General features: G+C 37.1%; 1 protein-coding gene across 4 annotated transcripts in view; it reads left to right on the top strand.

Moving 5' to 3' along the window:
* The first annotated feature begins 13107 nt into the window (after positions 1–13107).
* Positions 13108–22060, top strand: part of ripor1 (RHO family interacting cell polarization regulator 1) — a 69735-nt gene continuing 60782 nt past the window's right edge. For 2 of the 4 annotated variants that reach the window (XM_083552627.1, XM_083552631.1), the window contains exon 1: positions 13140–13292. The gene's annotated coding sequence lies outside the window, so the exon portion shown is untranslated. Of the gene's footprint in view, positions 13293–22060 lie in introns of all 4 variants that reach the window. The other 2 variants (XM_083552633.1, XM_083552629.1) reach the window with 2 other exon arrangements.

The raw sequence follows: 22060 nt of genomic DNA on the forward strand, positions 1-22060 counted from the left end.
GTAAAGGGAGAGAGATAGCTGATATGATGGAGAGGAGAAAGGTAGATACGTTGTGTGTTCAGGAGACCAAGTGGAAAGGGAGTAAGGCCAGGAACATTGGAGGTGGATTTAAACCGTTCTATCATGGTGTTAATGGAAAGAGAAATGGTGTAGGGGTGATTCTGAAGGAAGAGTACAGTAAGAGTGTAGTGGAGGTGAAGAGAGTTTCTGATAGGGTGATGGACATGAAGCTGGAAGTTGAAGTCGTGATGATAAATGTCATCAGTGCTTATGCTCCACAAGTCGGCTGTGAGATGGAGGAGAAAGAAAAAATCTGGATTGAGTTAGATTAAGTGGTAGAAGGTGTACCTAGGAATGAACGATAAGTGATTAGGGCAGACTTTAACGGGCATGTAGGTGAAGGGAACAGAGGTGATGAGGAGGTGATGGGTAGGTATGGCCTTAGGTAGAGGAATGTGGAAGAGCAGATGGTGGTAGATTTTGCTAAAAGGCTAAAAATTGCAGTGGTGAGCACGTATTTTAAGAAGAAGGAGGATAATAGGGTGACGTATAAGAGTGGAGGAAGGTGCACACAGGTGGACTATGTTCTATGCAGGAGATGCAACCTAAACGAGATTGGAGACTGTAAGGTGTTGGCAGGGAACAGTGTAGCTAAACATCATCAGATGGTGGTCTGTAGGATGGCTTTGGCGGTGAAGAAGAAGAGGATGAGAGCGAGGACTGAAAGAAGAATAAGATGGTGGAAACTGAAGGAGGAAGACTGTAGGGTGAGATTCAAGGAAGGTCAGACAGGGGCTCAGTGCTGGTGAAGAGGTGGTGAATGGTTTGGCAACTACTGCAGAAGTTATAAGGGAAACAGCTAGAAAGATACTTGGTGTGCCATCTGGAAAGAGAAAGGAAGACAAAGACAAAGTAGTGGGGGAATGAGGAAGTGCATGAAAGCATAAGGAGAAAGAGGCTGGCAAAACAGAATTGGGATCGACAGAGTGATGAGAAAAGTAGGCAGGAGTACAAGGAGATCAGCAGCAGGTAAAGAGGGATGTGGCAAAAGCCAAAGAAAATGCATATGAGTAGCTGCATGAGAAGTTGGACACTAAGGAAGGAGAAAAGGATTTGTACCGATTGGGCAGGCAGAGGGACCGAACTGGGAAGGATGCGCTGCAAGTTAGAACAATAAAGGATGCAGATGGAAATGTGTTGTCTAGTGAGGAGAGTGTGTTGAGAAGATGGAGGGAGTATTTTGCGCAGCTGATGAATGAGGAAAATAAAGAGAGAAGGTTGGATGATGTGGAGTTGGTGAAGCAGGAAGTGGATAGGATTAGTAAGGAGGAAGTGAGAGCAGCGATTAAGAGGATGAAGAGTGGAAAGTCAGTTGGACCAGATGACATACAGGTAGAAGCATGGAGATGTTTAGGAGAGATCCAGTGGAGTTTTTAACAAGATTGTTTAATAAGATTTTGGAAGGTGAGAGGATGCCTGGGGAATAAAGAAGGAGTGTGCTGGTAACGATCTTTAAGAATAAGGGAGATGTGCAGACTTGCAGTAACTACAGGGGAATAAAGTTGATCAGTCACACCATGAAGTTATAGGAAAGAGTAGTGGAAGCCAGGCTGAGAGAAAAGGTGATCATCTGTGAGCAACAGTATGCAGAGATGCAATATTTGTTTTGAGAATGTTGATATTGAAGTATAGAGAAGGTCAGAAGGAGTTGCATCATCTGTTTGTGGATTTAGAGAAAGCATATGACAGGGTGCCAAAAAAGGAGTTGTGGTATTGTATGAGGAAGTCGGGTGTGGCAGAGAAGAATGTAAGAGTGGTGCGGGACATGTATGAGGACTGTGTGACAGCAGTGAAGTGTGCAGTAGGAGGTGGAGGTTGGATATCATCAAGGATCGGCTCTGAGCCCTTTCCCATTTGCAGTGGTGATGGACAGGTTGACGGACGAGGTCAGACAGGAGTCTCCATAGACTATGATGTTTATTGATGATTTTGTGATTTGTGGTGAGAGTAGGGAGCAGGTTGAGAAGAGCCTGGAGAGGTGGAGGAAGGAGCTGGAGAGAAGGGGAATGAAAGTCAGTAGGAGTAAGACAGTGTACATGTGTGTGAATGAGGGGGAGGGCAGTGGAGTGGTGCGGTTGCAGGGAGAAGAGCTGGAGAAGGTGGAGGAGTTCAGGTACCTTGGGTCAACAGTGCAAAGTAATGGAGAGTGTTTTAGAGAAGTGTAGAAAAGAGTGCAGGCAGGGTGGAGTGGGTGGAGAAGAGTGATAGCAGGAGTGATTTGTGATAGAAGAGTATCTGCGAGAGTGAAAGGGAAAGTTTATAGGACTGTGGTGGGACCTGCGATGTTGTATGGATTAGAGACAGTGGCATTGAGTAAAAGACAGGAGGTGGAGCTGGAGGTAGCAGCGCTGAAGATGTTGAGGTTTTGGTTGGGAGTGATGAGGATGGACAGGATTAGAAATGAGTTTATTAGAAGGACAGGGCATGTAGGACGTTTTGGAGACAAGGTGAGGGAGGCGAGATTGAGATTGTCTGGACATGTGCAGAGGAGGGACATGGGGTACATTAGTAGAAGAATGCTGAGGATGGAGCCGCCAGAAAGGAGGAAAAGAGGAAAAGGCTTAAGAGGTGGTTTATGGATGTGGGGAGACATGCAGGTAGTTGGTTTGAATGAGGCAGATGTAGAGGACTGGGGGTATGGAGACGGATGATCCACTATGGCGTACCCTTAAGCAGCAGCCAGAAAAAAAAGAAGATTTACATAAACCATGAGTTTACATAAAATGGTCCTAAACGCAAAAGAAATATTCTGTTGTTTAGAATGAAACACATAGATATTAAACGACATGAGATGAGGATTGATTGTAGTAAAATAGTCACTCTTATTAACCATAGTAAGCTGAAAAGCCCCTCAGCAGATACATCACATCAAACATCGAGGTGGGTGAGCTACAAGAGTAGAAGTTCAGGTTTCAGTCTTATCAACCAAGAACAAGAATCTGGTGCTATAATAGGCATTTCCACTTGAACTGGAAAAAAAAGAACCAGGTGATTGATTTTCTGAGATTGTAGCTCATTGCTTCAAGTTTTAATGCATGCTGAGATGCTTTTCTGCTCATTATGGCTATAAAAAAAACCAGTGATCATCAAACCAGCCTCAATAAACACTTTTTCAAGCATTCTTGTTGCAAACAAAGTCACATTTATTCCTTTATCTTCAGTATACACTATATTCAAATCAGGATGACAGTAGATCGAAAGTATAGTCCAGAACACTGAGTGTGAGACAGGAATACAGCCTGCATGGGTACTGATCCCACCAATCCACCCAGTGGATTGTTTTTAGAAGGAAATCACAGAACCTGGAGGAAACTGATGCAGACAGTGAGAGAACATGCACTGAAGCTACAAACAGACAGCAACCCGAGCTCCAGACTGACCCGGAGGCCTTGCACGTTACAGTGTTCCTGTATGTATATATATATATATATATATATATATATATATATATATATATATATATATATATATATATATATATATATATATATATATATTGTATATTTACATATCAATATTTAAAGGTTTACATATTCTGAGTCTAAAAACAACTTTGTAAAGCAGTCACAGATGTGTCTGCTGTCTGTGCGTGTGTGCACATCTGTACACATCTGTGTTCACTTTTGTCATACACTCAAAGAAAAAGCCTTAAAGGGTTGACATAAAGCTTCTTAGCCTACATTATTTAGGTCTTGGATCACTCTCTAATAAGGAAACACTCAGTTTAATAGATTTAAATAGAATATTTCCCTAAAGAAGCAACATTTAAGGGTTCATGATTAATTATATGGCAAGGGTGTTCCTTAAGGTTATCATTTTACTATTTGTTATTGCACTATTGTGTATTAAGATTATATAGTTTGTTCTCACTCTACTTTTCATGTGTAGCACTTCTCCTAACACTTGGTCTAGCCCTAGCGTTCATTCGTAGCTCTTTCTGTCTTTCAATTTCGCACCTGCTTCTAGTTCATTTCTGGCAGCTAAGTTGTACTTAACTACTTCAAGACCTAAGTGTTTGGATTGTAAGATCGCTTGTATGTCCCTCTTAATGTAGTGATATTACAGTAAAATAATGGTGTAAGTATGCTGACTAGAATAACCATAAATAACCTGTGAACATCTCTACTCATTGCCTACTAAGAAGCAAAACCCTTCAATCACCCAAAATTAACCTTAATCAGAACACACAAGTCTCCTAGACAGCAATAACATGTCAAATGTGGTATTTACCCAACTATGTAATTGTATGACAGTTCTGAAAGCAGCCCATACAAACAGCTGAGTAGGATTGGCAATAAAATGTAAATATATGTAATGATTCATGGATAGTCACCTGTACATGTTTTGTCCCTGTCGTCACCCCTCTTTCATTGTCTGATCTGACTAATTTCTTTCACCTTTTTGAGTTTCACCTCTTTGTCACGTATTTATTTAATTATTTATTTATTTTAGAAAACTTCCTGTTGCCTTGTCATGCGTGCGTGCTAATTACTTCACTCATCACACTTACTCATAAAGAAGTCACCCTGTCATACCAGATATTTCTGTGCAAAACCTTTTGGGATGTGTTTATCAAAAGCTTCTTTTACATTAGGCATCTCTCAATGAGTCACAGCATCAGTACAAAAACTCTTAGTAAAAGTGTGAGTAAAGAGTCTGCCTTTCCTGCAGGAAATAACTGTTATATGGAGTTATATACATTAAATACTCTTATAAATCCTTTTTAAACTTTTACTCATGATATATATATATATTTTTGTGGTCACAAAATGATGAGATGTGGCTCATGTTGTTTCAACATTTGATTAAACTTTATTTTTATTTCTTATAAAACTTTGTACATAAAACAATTTGGGTTAAACACCCATACACATATGTGCACACACATCCCAGGGCCTTTCCTAAATACTGCTGATCTTTTAGAGCTTAAATATTTTATACAGATGGTTATAACTGACAGATAAAAGGCTTTGTCATGCTAAATCAGAGTTTCCCTGTAAGAGAGACACACATACATTTTCCAGCTGTAGAGGTGAAGTATGCAGAAGAATGTGAGCAATTTGAAAGGGCCTGTTTGGCAGTGCAACAGATAAGATATGCAGCACTCCTACTCCTGCCCCTCCTTTCTCAAGCACATGTTCACTGAGAAAAGAAGTGATTATAAGAGCTAACTTGTATGGAAACTACTAAATCACAACTGCAGAGAAGCTTGTAGAAACCTCATTAAAACATTTCCATGAAATCATCCGCAAGAGTAATTCACTCTGTAATCAGATGGCAGTTGACTTAGAGGCTGTATCTGAAAGAAAACCAAAATTATTGAAAAGAAAAAAATAATGATAATAATAATATATATATATATATATATATATATATATATATATATATATATATATATATATATATATATATATATATATATATATATATCCTGTAATCATATCTCATTTTCTTGACCATGTAGATGTTTTGTAATTTTGATAATGCAAGTATGACCCAGAATGCTTTATGTAGCCTTTTAACTGTGTTTCCTGGTTAGATGTAGTTTTCCTAGGTACTGTACAGTGTAGTCATTTGTATGCTGCCAAGACACAAAGCAATTACATTTGTAAATAGGTTCTTTTTAACCGTTTCTGGAATTTTTTAAATTTTCTTAGTCATTCTGAACTTATCTATTTACTTGTGATAACTCTACATACTTTTGTAGAACACCTCTATGGACATGACGTGAGTACTAATAGAATGCGTATGTGTGTGTTGTGTGCATGTGTGTGTTGTGTGCAATAATCACACGCTTTTTTTTTTACATGAACTCTTTCACCTGAACATGATCTATGGTTTGTAAAACTGAATAAAGCTTGTTATGACATAATACCAAGGTAACTACAGACAATGTTAAGGTACTCCTCTCAGCTCCAGTCTACATAAGTGAGTGATACACTGCAATATTAACATGTACTGACTTTCATTATATAGTATGAAACAGAATAAAGACATTACAATATGTCTGTGTCATTTTTAACAAAAGATTTTGAATTATGGATGTTATTTAGATGTTTACAGATGTAAATATTTTTTAAAAGTAAGCGCTGAAAATATTCTGGTAACAAAAGTATTTGACCTTCATTTTCTCCCGCTTATCTGTAATTCGGGTCGCGGGGGCAGCAGTCTAAGCAGGCCCCCGCCTTCGACTGCTGCCCAATCCTCACAGCACCGTCCCTTACGGTCCCTCCTGCAGGTGGTGGGCCCACGGGAAGGCGGCCCCACGTCACTCCGACGTCACGGGCCTTGATAATTCCCTCGTAAGGGACCCCCGGAGCATAGAGGGTTAAGGGCCTTGCTCAAGGGCCCAAGAGTGGCAGCCTGGCGATACCAGGGCTTGAACCCCAGACCTTCCGATCGGCAACCCAGCGCCTTAACCGCTGGGTTAACCGCTTTCTGTCTCAGTTTTTTATATTGTATTTCCAACAGGTTATTCACATATTGATGCCTAAATAATCTACAATTATTAGTATAGACAATTGTTTAACATTTATGGAAGCAGTCGCCGGTGTCATTGTTTTTTAACAATTATAGGTTTTTCTTTATGCTTTGAGAGAGAGAGAGAGAGAGAGAGAGAGAGAGAGAGAGAGAGAGAGAGAGAGAGAGAGAGAGAGAGAGACAGAGAGTTTTACCTTTGTCTCACAAATGTTCCATGACATTTAAAGTAAATCTTAAATGTTATAAATGATGACACATTATTCATTATTGAATATAATTATTATTTTAAAATGTATGTGTAATAATTATTTTGTCAGTGGTGCACTGTGTTACTTTACTTTATTTTTACTTTTTTTTGTATGCTTTTCTATACTATATCATGCATATTTTTATGATTTATCAATTAATATAAATCTGAGATTTGGGAGAAGTAATGTCTGTGTAAGATTTTAATTTTGGGATACATTTATTCTAATCTCACTACATGTTAATTGTAATATCTAATAATATCTGGTGATATTATATTAAATATCTGGATATTTAAGAAGATTAATTATACTTTTAAACAAGTATAAGAATGGTGTACTTAGTCCACCATGGTATACTATAATAGATGGTACTAGTTGATCGGAGCTTTAAGGCCAAAGAAGAAAAATAAGAGCATTAAATGAAATCAATCTTTCGTCTTGATAAAAAAAAAACATTTCTTGAGTGTATCACAGTCACATAGCTCAGATAAAACAAAGAGGTGTTTGCAAGCTACGCCAACACAAACAACCTGCCAGCCCTACATTCAAGTAAAAATAAATAAATTCAAGTAACCAGCTGTCCTTGAACAACTCAGTTCTTCTAAAATGTTTTTGCACCAATAGTTGATGGTAACTTTAAAAATGCTGCCCAAAACATCTTGACTGCATCTGTTCACAGACTTTCTGTAAAGGCTTTAGTGGATGCCTTAAACTCAATCAATCTCTCCATGAGAGGAGTAAAAGGGTTATATAAACCACACTCCCCAGACCTGAGCTAGATTTAGGAAATGGTACTTCTGAGTTGTATGAATGTTTCACGTAAAACAGTGGAACAAGTGCTGGAATACTTTGTACAGCCCTAAAGCACCAAAGTAAAGCATAGGGGTTGTTTATTAGGAACCTGTGCAGGTTGTGAGGGATGTGATGTGGAATGCTGTACAGGATTCCTAAGCTCGGGTGTGTGTGTGTGTGTGTGTGTGTGTGTGTGTGTGTGTGTGTGTGTGTGTGTGTGTGTGTGTGTGTGTGTAAATGTGTGTGTTTGTGTGTATGTGAGTAATGCTGTCAGAGCGGTCGGTGCGTCCTAGGGCGCCACATTCTCTCTGCTCTCCCACATCTCCTCAGCATGTTACCAGACTCGACCCGCCAGCTCATCAGCCAGTCATCTGCCTACCTAACATTCCTCAGGCTTACAGCTTAAAGAACACTATAGAAAAATGGAAAAAAACCAAGGTATTATTATTGGCCTTAATGAGAGTGACCCTTCCGCTGCTCTCCAGTACTTACAAAAGTGGTCAGATGATTCTGAGTCACAAAAAACGGCTCAAAACACCGAAAATCCCTGAAAAGCTGTGGTAACAGTCTGTGACGTTTAATTAGGCATGATGAGAATTTCAGTAGAGTTCACTGAAGTGTTTCTGTTTATGGACAGCAGTGAATAAAGTAAAACCCCCATTTATTGTTTAAATAACACAGACAGCACTGACAGAAACATGTATAACTTGGTGAACATCTGCTATTTTCTTTGGCTTATCTAAAAATAAATCATGTATGACTGTACAGAACATTTCAGTAGTAAAACACTGACTTGATGAGGAAGCAGCCTTTGATATTTAGCTGTCCCTTTCCATTATTTAGAATATATAACTTAAAATATACAATTAATTAAATAAATTTTATGACCTTTACTACTCAATTGCATTCATTTGTCCTTCATACAATGTTATTTTATGTATGTTACACACTTGTGTTGTTATTTATGTTTTTTATGAAACATTTTTTTTATATTGTTATTTATGAAATTTACCATTTGAAGTTAAAGCTGACGTCATTCATTTCTGTGCCATTACTTTGGCTGGATTACAGGCAGAGATACTGGAGACACATGGGAAGCTTCTGACACATCGTTTGCCTTTTGTTTTTTCTCTTTTTCCTTTTGGCTTATTTAATAATCACAGATACTGTAAGCTTTACTATGTCAGTACAGTGGTTCCACCTTTTTCCAAAAGATTTTCAACTTATTAAAATTGTTTTTTCTCTTTTTCCTTTTGGCTTATTTAATAATCACAGATACTGTAAGCTTTACTATGTCAGTACAGTGGTTCCACCTTTTTCCAAAAGATTTTCAACTTATTAAAATTGTTTTTTCTCTTTTTCCTTTTGGCTTATTTAATAATCACAGATACTGTAAGCTTTACTATGTCAGTACAGTGGTTCCACCTTTTTCCAAAAGATTTTCAACTTATTAAAATTTTAAAGAGGAATACAGGAAAAATAAAAGTCAGCTGACTTGTGCCTCACGTCTGCCATCTAGTGCACAAAACGGTTTTAACAATTCGTCCTACTTTTCCTTTGAGACTATGCAGAATCAGCACTAACACTATACATTTTATCTTAGATTTGTATTGCAAGAGAATCAGTCGAAAATGGCACAATTTAGATTTTCTTGCCATTAAACATACAATATTTTGCAGATTTTGTGTAAGAAAAACCGCAAAAGAGAAATGTCTTCAATAAAATGGATAAAAAAGAGATACTTAAACAGTAGTACACAGTTCAAATGGATCCAAGTCAATGTTTAAGGTGATCACATTTTGCATTTTAAACTGTACCTCTTTTTGTCAAAACTTTGAAGAGAATTGGCTGATGGAGAAGTAAAGTACTGGTACGGTCTTCTCATTTTCAGGTAATCCTATACTGTCTGCATTTTTGTTTTTAAAAGTAGTAAAATAGAATGCATCAGCATGAGCTATTCGTATGTCATGTCCCCAGAACTTCTGTTTGTATGGAGTTACATATTTTATGTGGATTTTCTCTGGATTGTCGGGTTTCCTAGCACTTTTCAGAAACGTGCTAGTGGGTGGATTGGCCATGCTGAATTGTCATTAGGTGTGAATCACTAAGTATTAATTTGTGTACATGGTCTATTTTGACAAACTGGCATTACATCGAGGAGTATTCCCACCTTGCACCCACTGTTCCCAGAATAGATTCTAGATTCACCACTAGAAGTGGGCTATTACTCAATGTTCTAATTTCATACTGTGCAATAATGTACTATAAAGTTTTTCTACCAGTCAGTCTTCCAGAAGATGACAGGCTTAGAATATATGGTAGTGACTACTTTAATTGAACTTATTAAAATATTACCAAACCTGTAAGTGACAGATGGCCGCTATAGATCAATTTAAATAAAAAAAATAAATAAATAAAATGAAAAATGAAATAAACACAAAGCAAAGCTTTGCCTTGCTCTTACGTCGTATTACCTGCCAGTGAAAAACAACAGTGCACTGATTTTCTTTTTATTTAAGAATTAAATGCTGACTTTAGTTTGAAACTGTCATTACTTGTTTCATTGAATTTCACTTACCCCAGGGCTTTTTCTACTTGTGCCACACACTTTTAACTTTGAGGACCATTTAAGTCTAACATTTATCAGGCTAGCTAATAAAGATTGGTAGACAGAGTAGAAAACTTTTATTTTGATTTGGGGTTTCAAACAAAAGCTTTGCACAGTTTTATGCTTTCTATACTTTAACTCTACCCAACTCAAGATAGATTCAGTCAGGTATGTTAAGATTACAGAAAGTTGCTTTGTTTAATATAAACCTCAGAAGCACTTTTGTCCAATCCTATCCACAGTGAAGCAAGTGTGACCACATGCTTTCCTTCCAACAAATCTGGAACCACACATGACAGCTGATTAGTCCAAGAGCAACTCATTTAATGGCATCAGATATGGCACCTGATTGGTTAGAATCAAGACCTGAAGCCATAAATTGCTCTTTGTGGACAAGACTAGACAACTGCTCTTGATCGTTTGGATGCTTCCTATGTGTTAAACTAGTGAACATCTTCCAGGATAAAATACTGGCCATAAGCTACCTAAAGGGCCAGCAACAAGGTTAAACACAGGACAGAAAGAGACTGGACTAATGTATTGTGACCCTTGATTATTTGAAGTGAAGCTGACAATTCTAGCAATCTCACCAGTTGTCACCATTTCCATAATTACTGCCCCCATGATTACTTAATACTGACTAACTTCACCTTCGGACTAGTAACAGCACCATCAGTTTTACATATTAAAGTAAACTACAGATCAGCTGTGACAATAAACTCCCTGTACTAAAATTACACAAATACACATTAAAGATGTATTTCTCATTCTGTTGTGAGGTTATAGTAAGTAAGATTTCCACTGCACTGGACATATACTGTACAGTCCACAGTATTAGATCCTTGTGTGACACACTTACTTGGTATTCATAGATTGGACAAAAGCTGCATTCCTGCATACTTTCTTATCACTGCTTGTGAATATTGCCTTGTGCACCTGAATTCACCTCAGTTGGGTCAAAAACATACCAGAAACGCTGAGCAGGAAAAGTGCTTTCTCTTCCAACCTTTTCACTCATACAAGGTCATGTGTTAATGTGAGCCAGAGTTTAAAAGTTTCTGGGACACAACATAATAAGGATTCATAAAAGTGACATTTTAGGATGGTTTTACCTTAACTTTGCCTTAACAGATACCAAAACTAAGGTACTCCTGGAAGTCAGAGCAAAAAGGACTATTCAGGAATAAATCAATAATTTAATGACAATAGAAGACCACAGGATAATGATAAAAACATGATTTTACAGAATCTGTTTTGCCACAGATTTAGGGGGAAATAAAAGTTAAAGGAAAATGGCTGAGGGGAAGAAAGATTGAGTAAGAGAGGAAGGATGTAAAAAAAAAAGTGTCATGGTTAATCACTGGTCATCCTCCTTTTTCCACCAGTATTGTCAGTACTGTCAAACAGTGATTGGTGGGAAAACAGTAATACAGTTTCAAAATGAATAATAAAGCTAGTAGGAGCACAGGTTCTGCTATTCTAAAAACACATTTAACCCTTATATTCTTGTATAAATGATCAAAAGGTTAATAAAGTGTATACTTATATACTAAATATCAGTATACTCCAAATAACTTCTGTTTCGAGTGACCAAAGCCATCAGCATGATATGCCGTGGTTATGCCTTGCTCACTTTTCACCTCTGCTCACTATTTTGTCCTGATTATTCAGTTAAACACTGTACTGAATTGATGTCACACATGTGTACATCTTGCATCACATTAAAAAGTATGGCGTTTGTTGTAATGGACATTACAAAGCTCTTATTCTATTTTTTACAATCATGTTTAATCAAATTTAGCTGTGCAGGGACCTGCATTATTCATTATTTTAATATTCTTTATCATAATTCCCAGTATTTGGATATGATAGTGTAGCATAGTTGCACTTCAGCGTGAACTAGTTTGCATGCCGGTGAACCACAGTGTCCTGGTTATTTGCATATATTTGCATTTATTTGCATGTAATTTTGATGGGTTTTTCTGTTGTTTTTGTTTATCTTTTATTCAAAGTTTTGAATGGATGTTGACCTTGTTTACAAAGATTTGTTGACAACCAACTCCATGTTTGTTCTGTGAGTATATTTGCTAAAAATGTTAAAAAATGCTAAAGAAGTGCATTCTTTTTAAACTGCTTCCTGGTGAATTTTTTATCATCATCGACCATACAATCCACACTTCTCTGGTCTCTTAGGTTGCTCAAATTAGGTGTGCACATCACCTTAATTACTAATACATAAGAACTGTATAATCATCTTATCTTTCACATTCAAAATAAATGATTCGAGTAAACAAGCAGACTGCATAGAAAGAGTGATGATGCCACAACACTTTCCTCCTGTAGAAAAGAAAAACAATAGAAACCTTCACAGAATTTATATGATTTTATGGTTATAATGTGAAGTGTATTGTTTTAACCAGTACTTTTGTCTCAATGGGTATCTAGTGGGAATTTGTTGCATGTATTGTTCACATGGATATGATGGACATTAAGGGTCAGTAGGACAGTTTGGCAACTTGTAGATCATATATTGATATCTACTGGACAACATTAGGGACCATTTGGAGACAATAAAGCATCCAGATTTCCATATGTTTCAACAGTATGTTTTTTTAGTGGTTTCCCCTTTTGGTTTTGATGGTTGTAATGGTTAGAAGACTATGGTTTGTAATGGTATTTGCACTGGAAACGAGTTTCTATGATGGTTTCTATTGTTATTTTTCGCAGCCAGGTATAAGAATTATTTTATTATAAGCTGAGAAACGCTGTAGCCTGGATGTTCGTGTTGATGTTGAATCACACAAGAGTTTTTGTACTTTCAGGATTACAGAAAAGGCTGATGAGTGTTCAGTGTTGGTGTTTCATTATGCCGTGGTGATTATGCGGAACCTCCCGCCTCTGCTGTGCTCAGGGAGGAGAGAACAGAGAAGTGCAGAGGAGTGAGGAGGCGGACGCACACACACACACACACACACACACACGCGCACACACACACTCACGCTGGCTTCACGCTGGCATTTCTGTTGCTTTCTTTCTAATGACCCTTGAACCGTTTTTCAGAAGGTCAACAACGACTTTTCGGGATTACAGCGTTCTTTAATACGGTAAGATCATTTTAAGATGGAAAATCGTTTTAAGGTTTTAAAGAGAAAAAAGTGCCACTAATTGATGTTACTTACTTTGTGGTTGTTTACAAATAAGAAGAGTAGATGTTGTGGTTTAGGTTTTTAAAGCCCCTGCACCTTACAGTTACAGTTACACTGCATGTGAGGACAGTTCAGAGAAATCCTGCAGGAGCTGGGAGGATCCTGAGCCAGGCTGAGATCTTCTCGTTAGATGAATAAGGAGGATACTGGCTTATGTCCATTAGTTTAACACACACACACACACACACACACACACACACACACACACACACACACACACACACACACACACACACACAATCTCTTCATCCTACCACCCAGATCAGTGGTGAGCTTACAGCCTCAAGACACACCATACAGCACAAATTCCCATTCCAGAATGAATCTTCACGGTCATAAGAAATATTTATAAATGACAGCAGTTTCCTTTAACTGTGCTCTTTTACATTTTTGATGAACAAATTGCCTCTTATAAAAGTATAAAATGTTGTTAATGATCTCCTATAGGGTGTAATTATACATCAGCCTTGAGTATTAGTAACAATGCTCATACTGGCCTACACATTTTTTTTGGCTTGCTAATAACTACTGTTCAGTTTACAGTAAACAATTGTGAAACATATTTGCATTCAAACACCAATACCTTACATGGCCTAAAATAACAAATAAACCAGTACATTTGTTCATTTGGTTGATGCAGGACACAACTGAGCTGAATGGTTTTGCTCAAAGACCTAATCAGGGCGATTTGTTTATACGCAACCTTTGTGTCTGTGCCATGAAACTAACTGTGCCACCATAACTAGTTTATCTAGCATGCATTGTCTCAATGCACTCTTTTAGGGGAGTAAATTTAGAGGAAGTAGACGAATTGATACAAGCAAGCTGTGTTTTTATTGGGATTTAGGTGGATCAATGATAACAGCTTTGTGTCACCGTGCAGTTCTAACACCAGAATCTCCAAACTCTCATGTATGAGCAAGATCTTATAGCTGAGTTGTAAATATGACCAGATTATAGTACTTTAGTGTAAATAACATTTGCAGTTATTGTACATATTACAATACTTTATTGTAAACTAGAATTTACAGCATTTATATATATATATATATATATACAGAATCATATACAGAATTGTTTTTCTTTTATTTCCTGTGTCCTGTTTGCATTTTTATTATTGAATGAAATAGGTAGAAATGCGTTAAATGTATGCTGTGAATATGTGATAATGTTAACTGATATGAAACACATTTTGCTAAAGGATAGATAGGACACAAATTCATCATCATCATGATGGATTTAATAATTTGCCTAACTTGTCAAAACAAGATGGATTTAGTTGACTAGGTACTCAAAGCACTTCAGTATTAAGAATGAGCTTATACCTACATATCTGTTATTACTTTTGTAGTTTTGTTGACTACTTTGGAAAGTAAAGAATATATTTCTTTAGGCTTGCACTGCATGTTAAAAACAATATACAAAATGCCAAAACCAGAACCATCTAAGAAGTTTGATTCAAGAAGTCAGATGCAGACGGGGCAGGAGATGATTAGGAGATGCCAAATGTGACCTTTGACATTGTCAATGAATTTATTTTATGTCTGAGTGTTTTCTCCTACACCCTACAGATACATTAGAGGTAATTCTACATTTCTGTTCGTTGTCGACTACAAAGGGAATTAGAGATAGAAAAACCCACCATACAAAATGTTGAACATTTTGAACTCGTTAATTTAAGGGGTAGAATAGAAGGAGTAAATACAGATGCCTCGAAGTTTTTTTTTTGTTTTATTTTTCAGGTCAAAGGTCAATACCCCCTGATAGCTTTCTGGGTATTTAAAACAGTCAACACCATTTTTAGCCCCTTATGCAAACCTTTTGACCTTTAGGGGATAAGTACATTTGATAAAATCAAGTGCTGTGTTCTGCATTGTAAAATGGTGTCTCAGAAAAGTCCAGCTTGAATACTTCATTCTGGATGTGTTTTAAATGTCCCTGTATTGGAATTTGGAAGGTTTCCCGATTAGGAAGACATACAACCACTTTGTGACCAGGATGTCTGTTTTTCTCTGGGTCAATAGCTGAAACAGAAGGATACCATGGCATGTATGGTATATTTGGCTAAAGCATTACTGGGGACTGTATGGGAAAGGTTTGTCTATCAGCGATGGAACAGGGAGTGCAGAACAACTGTATGGATATGTGTACAAGTCTGGTAGCTTTTGGGGTCAAATGTGGGACAGTGTAAATAGCAATAACATTCCACAGGTCAGTATATTTGTACCACTTATCTAACTATGCTGTTTTCCTTCAAGAATGGGTTCAAAATGGTAAATCCCAGTTAAATCATTTTATAAATGGGTTAATCAGTGGATTTGTTCATTTAATTGACCATAGGATGTGACTATGATTTAATGTGTAGCCTTATTAATATTTATTTAATATTCCATCATTTAATATTATTGCATTATTTTTTTATATCAATATTTTATATCAAAATTTTTTTTTTCATCGAATATTGGTTCTAGAGCCTTTTGAACCATTTTGCTGGCAAAAATCACATCTGCACGATTAAGTGTTCAGTCCAAATTCCTGTTGGCCATATTTATCTGCAAAGATTTGTGTCAGTCAAAATAAATTAATTTGGCTTGAAGATTTAAAATGAACATAAAATTGTCAAGATCATACAATAAGCTTGTTGTGTCGACTGTGCCATAATAAATGGTGTAAAAAAAGTGTAGCTGAGTAGCTAAAGAATGCTTAGCGATTTAAAGTGTTCACTAACTATCTAGCTTGTGTTTATTGATTAGTCAGTGATTATGTCAGTCTTAGCCAAACACAATCCAATTATACTTCTATACCTGCATTTGGGTTTATTATTCTGCCTCACAAATTTGTCCAAAACCTACAAACGATTAGTAAAGACAAATATAATTCAAATATGTCAATTAAATGTCTAATTATAATTGTCTAACATTGTTTGTGTTGCACCTAAGACAGAATGATTATTCTTTGTATCCCTCATGCTCAAAGTGTGTCTTTGTCTTTGAAAATGATTTAACAGGTTATTACACCACCCACTTCGACTGTGTGTATTTGATTGCCAGTTGGTATCATTAGTTGAATCAGTACTGGGTTATTAATCTGCATATGTAAATTCTGATGTAGTGGAGAAACCCCACCATCGTCACAAATTAGGAAGTTAGATATGATGCACCAACTTTGTACAGAGATGGTTAAGGCCATTGCAGAAAGAGAGGTCCAACATTAGCAGTTTGGTGGTTTTGGGGTTTACAACCTTCTATGTTGGATTAGTATCTCAGAGCTTTAACCACTGAGCCACATGGGCAATTTCCATTTCAACTTGTAGACAGAGTTTGTTAACCAGATTATTTAAATGTGTGTATACTGTATAATATTTTATATACACACATGTAATATGTTTACACCATGCAATTTTGATGTCTCTTTTTCTGAAAGTATTTTAGAATGCAAGCCCTGCTGGGTTAAGTTTAATAGAAGTTTAATAGAAGTTCTTTGAAACTCACATTACGATTGGAACATTAGAAACATCTGATGCACAAATTAGGTCCCTTCTCAATTCTTTATTTGTTTCCTGTCGCTTCATCTGAAGAAAATGTAATTGTCATGTGTGTGGCTTCGGTATGGGTAGAGATGTGTGTAGTGCAAGTGCACCTCCTCCCAAACAGAAGCTAAAGAGATAAGAGATGACCAGGGGCTAAGAATGTGTAAAGTCAACACTACTGTGTGTAATCATGTGCTGTTTTAGTGATACCTATTCATTCAGTTATTTACCTTCCCAGCAACTTGGGCTGTCAGTTCATGCACAGTGTGTGAAATAATATGGTATACACCTATAAGGAACTTAGTCCAAAGTAAAGGAATTAGTTAAAAAAAAAAGTAAATTCGACTGTGATTTTTTTTTTTTTAACAAAAAAATGTTGGCTGTGCTTCATGAAAATTCTGTGTGTTCGCTGATAAGAGTAATAGGTTCTGTGAAAGAGGGCAGTTGTAGGTCCTATGTGCTATTCAAACACAGAGCTATTTGGCAAATGCCTTCTCCTATGATATGTCCTGGTCACCTCTTGCTGTCTTAAACACATAAACACATTAAATCTCTTTATCCTTTCCACACAAGAAGGTATTTTCCCAGTAGCAGTGTTTCCTAATTGCATTCATTGTATGACCTAAGAAAGCACACCTTGGCCTAAAAATGAAGCACAGACTTGAACTCCATCTTGTTCTCTCTGTGTGAGTAACAAAAGCCAATGATTAACCTTTTTTGTGACAGTAAAAAACAACAAAAAAAGATGCTTACACATCACATTTTTTATGTTGATAGATTTTCTCAGTGACCTGAAAAAACTGTTGCTGATTTTCTGCTGTCCATCAGTGTGTCTTTCTCACTGTGTTGTTTCTCATGCCTTGTTTGTTTTCTCTTCCCTGTTGTCACTTTATCTGTGATTCCCTCTTCTGCCATGACACTTTCCCTGCCCGCCAAACACACACGCACTGTTAACAGTTGAAGGGGAATTTGGCAGGTCTCTTCTCATTGTCTGAGGGATCAGAGATGGGGCTTTTAGTTCTGGAGAAGGCAGAGGGGAAAGGTTTAGTGGTACAGCTGTTCTGGGTGAAGAAGGTGGTGAACCAGATTAGAGGCTTCTCTTCCTGCTTAATAAACAACCAAACAGCCAAAATCAGCAGGATGGTCATAGTACTGCTGAGAAGTTGGAGTTTGGAGAGTTCTCTTAAAAGAACCTATTGCAATTAAAGAACCTTCTGTTTTTTTTTTTTTAGAATAGAATAGCCTTTATTTGTCACATATACATTACAGTTACATTATTTGTTCTTTGCATATCCCAGCTTGCTTAGAAGCTGGGGTCAGAGCGCAGGGTCGGCCATGATACGGCGCCCCTGGAGCACAGAGGGTTAAGGGCCTTGCTCATGGGCCCAAGAGTGGCAACTTGGTGATACCGGGGCTTGAACCCCAACCTTCCGATCAGTAGCCCAGCACCTTAACCGCTGGAGCTACCACTCCCCCTCTGCTGTTCAGAAAGTGCACTTTGTGAACAAAATGCATAACTCCAGTATGTCAAAGATACCGAGATGATAATTATGCAGAATTTCTCAGTAAGCATCAGAGCTTTCTTGGTGGTGTATTGCAGCTTATAATGCAATGCAGTCATTTCCTTTTGAAAACAAATGTCAAAGTGAACAGAATTGTGCTCTGTGTATTAGAATGATGGGCTCTTTGCCCTGTCAGTCAAAACTACATTAGTCTTTTAATGAGTTTCAGGAAGGATTTTTCTTCCAGCCCTGTGATTCTGAATGACGTTGACTTTGATCAGCATCATCATCGACATTAACACTATCATTATCATGTCTAGTTATTTTGGCTGTGTATCTCAGAAGATAAGCAGTTTTGAAATGTCACTTCAATGGGAATCTAGTGATAACCCAGTATCTAGGGTTACACTAAGATCCTGTAGCATCTGCTTTCAGAGAAACCTTCAAGCCTTATGAGAAATAACCAACTTTATTGTAGCGGACAGGAGGTATTGAGACGGATGATCTGCTGTGGCGACCCCTAATGGGAAAAACCAAAAAAAAAGGAGAAAAAGATTTTAGACTTAGTAACAACACTAACATGATCTAGCATGTGTGTATTAGCCTGAACCCAGATGATAGCATTCAGGTGATAGGTAAGACCTATTTATAAAGTGGGGTGACTAGTTTCATAGAAAATGTAGGGCATGAATTGATTACAGTTTGCAATGCTTTGATTATGCAATTACCATCATTCAGAAAAAAAAGTCTAATTTATTTGTTAAACATTGAATTTGATAAAGACATTTTATACAGTATATGCAGAATGATACCACCTCTTCTGTTAGTACATATGCCATGTGAATTGCCTTTTAAACAAAAGGGAGCAAACACCCAGGCCAGAATAATGTGACCAAAAAAAAAGTATGTGTGTTTTCCCCAAAATGTTGCCTCAAGCAGGAAGCACAGAATTGTATAATAGGTCTTTTTTGTTTGTAGCATTCAGAATGTTCTACCTCAACCCAAAAGATCACAATTGGGATGATTTTAAATGTGGAATGTTAAACAGGGTCACTCCACTTGTGTGTGAATGGATTTACTTTTCCACAGCCACCTTTCAAACTTTAGTAAAAAGCCTTTCTAAAAGACTGAACGCTGTTTAAGTATGAAAGTTGGGGACCAGTTTTGGAATTTTATGTTCAAAAAGCACATATGGGTATGAATGTCAGGTGGTCTTCTAATTTGGCCTATAAAGGTTATGGCAGAAAAGTGAAATATGCAAAAGGAGTTATATTACTGCTGAGTATCCTATATCTTCCAAATTTGTGTTGTCTATAAGTTACTTAGTGACATCAAATTCTCAGCAGGTTAATATATCACCTCATGCTAGGGCTTTACTGGTAATGTTTTGGTTTATTCATTGTTGTCTCATGCACGTACATGTCAAATGGATACTTAACCGCGCTGGAAGCATTATGGGTAACATTCTGTGATACACACAAATCACAATGACAGGAAACGTGTGCTTTGACTTTCCCTTTTTCTGATGCAAATCTAACTGTCTATGTGGACCTGACATTTCCTGACAAAAGGGCATTATGGGTGGAAAATTAAAACCACAGATGTATTCACTGAACCAACCCTGCTTGTAAATATTTTCACTGACATATTTTTTAAAAGTTGAGGTGACATTTCTATGTAGGTTGTCTTTTATCGTGTATTAATTAGTCATAGAACTAATAAGTAATATTAATCACAATTTTACTAATACCAGAGCTGGGATAAATGAAGTCAGTATGGAGTTTGTACTTTTTTTTTCTTTTTACAGGTGATGACCCCCAGACCAATCATTAACACATTCTTAGTTTAATATTAAATATTTTTCACTGGTTTTCTCTCAGAATTCATGAAAGCATTTTACCATATGTTTGTTTTTAACACGGACTTGTGCAGTTCATAAAATAAAAAAATAAAAAATAAAAAAATTTGCACAAATGTGTCTGAAAGGATCTCATTCTGAGCATTTAGTGTGTGTACTGGTGTATATCTTGGGGGACTTGGGGAGCAATGAATATCTAAACATTTACAGTATTGTCACTGAAAATATCTTAGTCAAATGTGGATGTCACATGCCTACTTTTTTGTTTTTATTTTGCATTAATATATGTGTGGTCAGTGTTGCTGCTTCACAGCTACAGGGTCATGTGTGAGATTCCTTTGGTTATCCGGTTTTCTCCCAAACACATGTCCGTAGGTGGACTTTACTGTCAAGCGTGTGTGAATGTTGCCCTGCAAATGATTCACACCTCGTCCAGAATATATTCTCCTTTTCTACTCCTTGTCCAGTAAACAACACTGTAGAAAATGTGTCGGTTATATTTGCAATGAACTAAAATAATCTTGTTCTGACTTTGCTTGAAAATCAGAGTTGGTGTGTTTATATTGTATCATTACGTCAATATGAGTTAATGCATGGCATTTTGAGAGACATTTTAAAGATTTTGTATGTGTGTGTGTTTGTGCTCATCAAACATTTTTGTAAACCATGAGCCATTCACATGCACATCTTAGCTTGCAGTGCCAGACGTTGCTTGTCCTGCAGCAACTTTATGAACAACTGTCCACTGGGGGGCAGTGTTGACTTACCAATATTCCTATTGTTCAAATTATTTCATTAATCATTTTCTCGAGTAAAAGATAAACATGAAAGGTACAAAGGACATATCAGTGAGGGTTACTGACTCAGGTTCAGACTAGTACCCTCTTTAAAATATTTGGTTCAGGTATTAGATTCATGAATGAATTTAATGAAAAACTGTTTATAGCCTATGTAGTGAATTATATTCATTGTGGAAATTGTTCATATTTCTCCAAAAATATATAGCTGTGTTGACATATTTTGTATGTTTATTCCATTTATTCTTGATGTCAGATGTGACCTCCACACAAGTTTTTGTGAATTTGTTTTTGGATTAAGCTTCATTTTCGATTTGGTTGAGGTTAAGGATGAGTGTGCGTCATTTAGGTCTGCACTAGATGTCGTTGGTGACTTCTAAAATCTACATTCAGATCTCAGACAGGAACAAGATGGAGCAAACAAGCATTCTTAGATCTGATTTTCTTCAAACCCCAAGCCCACAGTGCTTTATATGATATAAAAAAATGTAAGTAAAAATCCATCTGAAAGCTTCTTTCCTAACATGGTCTGAGGAGTGTCTCTGAGCACTGATAAACACTAAGCTTAATAAGGCTCTGTCGTTAAGGGGGGAAGGAAACTTGGTGCATCGCCACCAGGAAACCCGTGCATTGAAATAAACCAAGCAATAGTCCCTTTGTGCTGCCTTCCTTGTTTACTGTTGTATAGTGGGGCTGGGCTTAAGTTGTTGAGGACTATTCTCAGGCAGAGGAGGTTCATGAGAAGAAAGATTTCCCAAATGGTTTTCTGAGCTTTCAGAGAAATGCACTAAGCACTTTTTTTGTCTGCTCATACAAGATTGAAGTCATATAAACTCTGCTCTGAAAGAGATGGCAAGGAAACTACTTTAGTTTCAGGTTTTTCCTTCTGAAATGCTTTATCATTCTCCGCATGCTCCCACACATACAGAATGAATATGAATAAAGAGGGCCTAAGGAAACAATGTGCATGATCTCATCGC

This window comes from Silurus aristotelis (assembly GCF_946808225.1).
Source record: "Silurus aristotelis genome assembly, chromosome: 10".
Classification (NCBI taxonomy): domain Eukaryota; kingdom Metazoa; phylum Chordata; class Actinopteri; order Siluriformes; family Siluridae; genus Silurus; species Silurus aristotelis.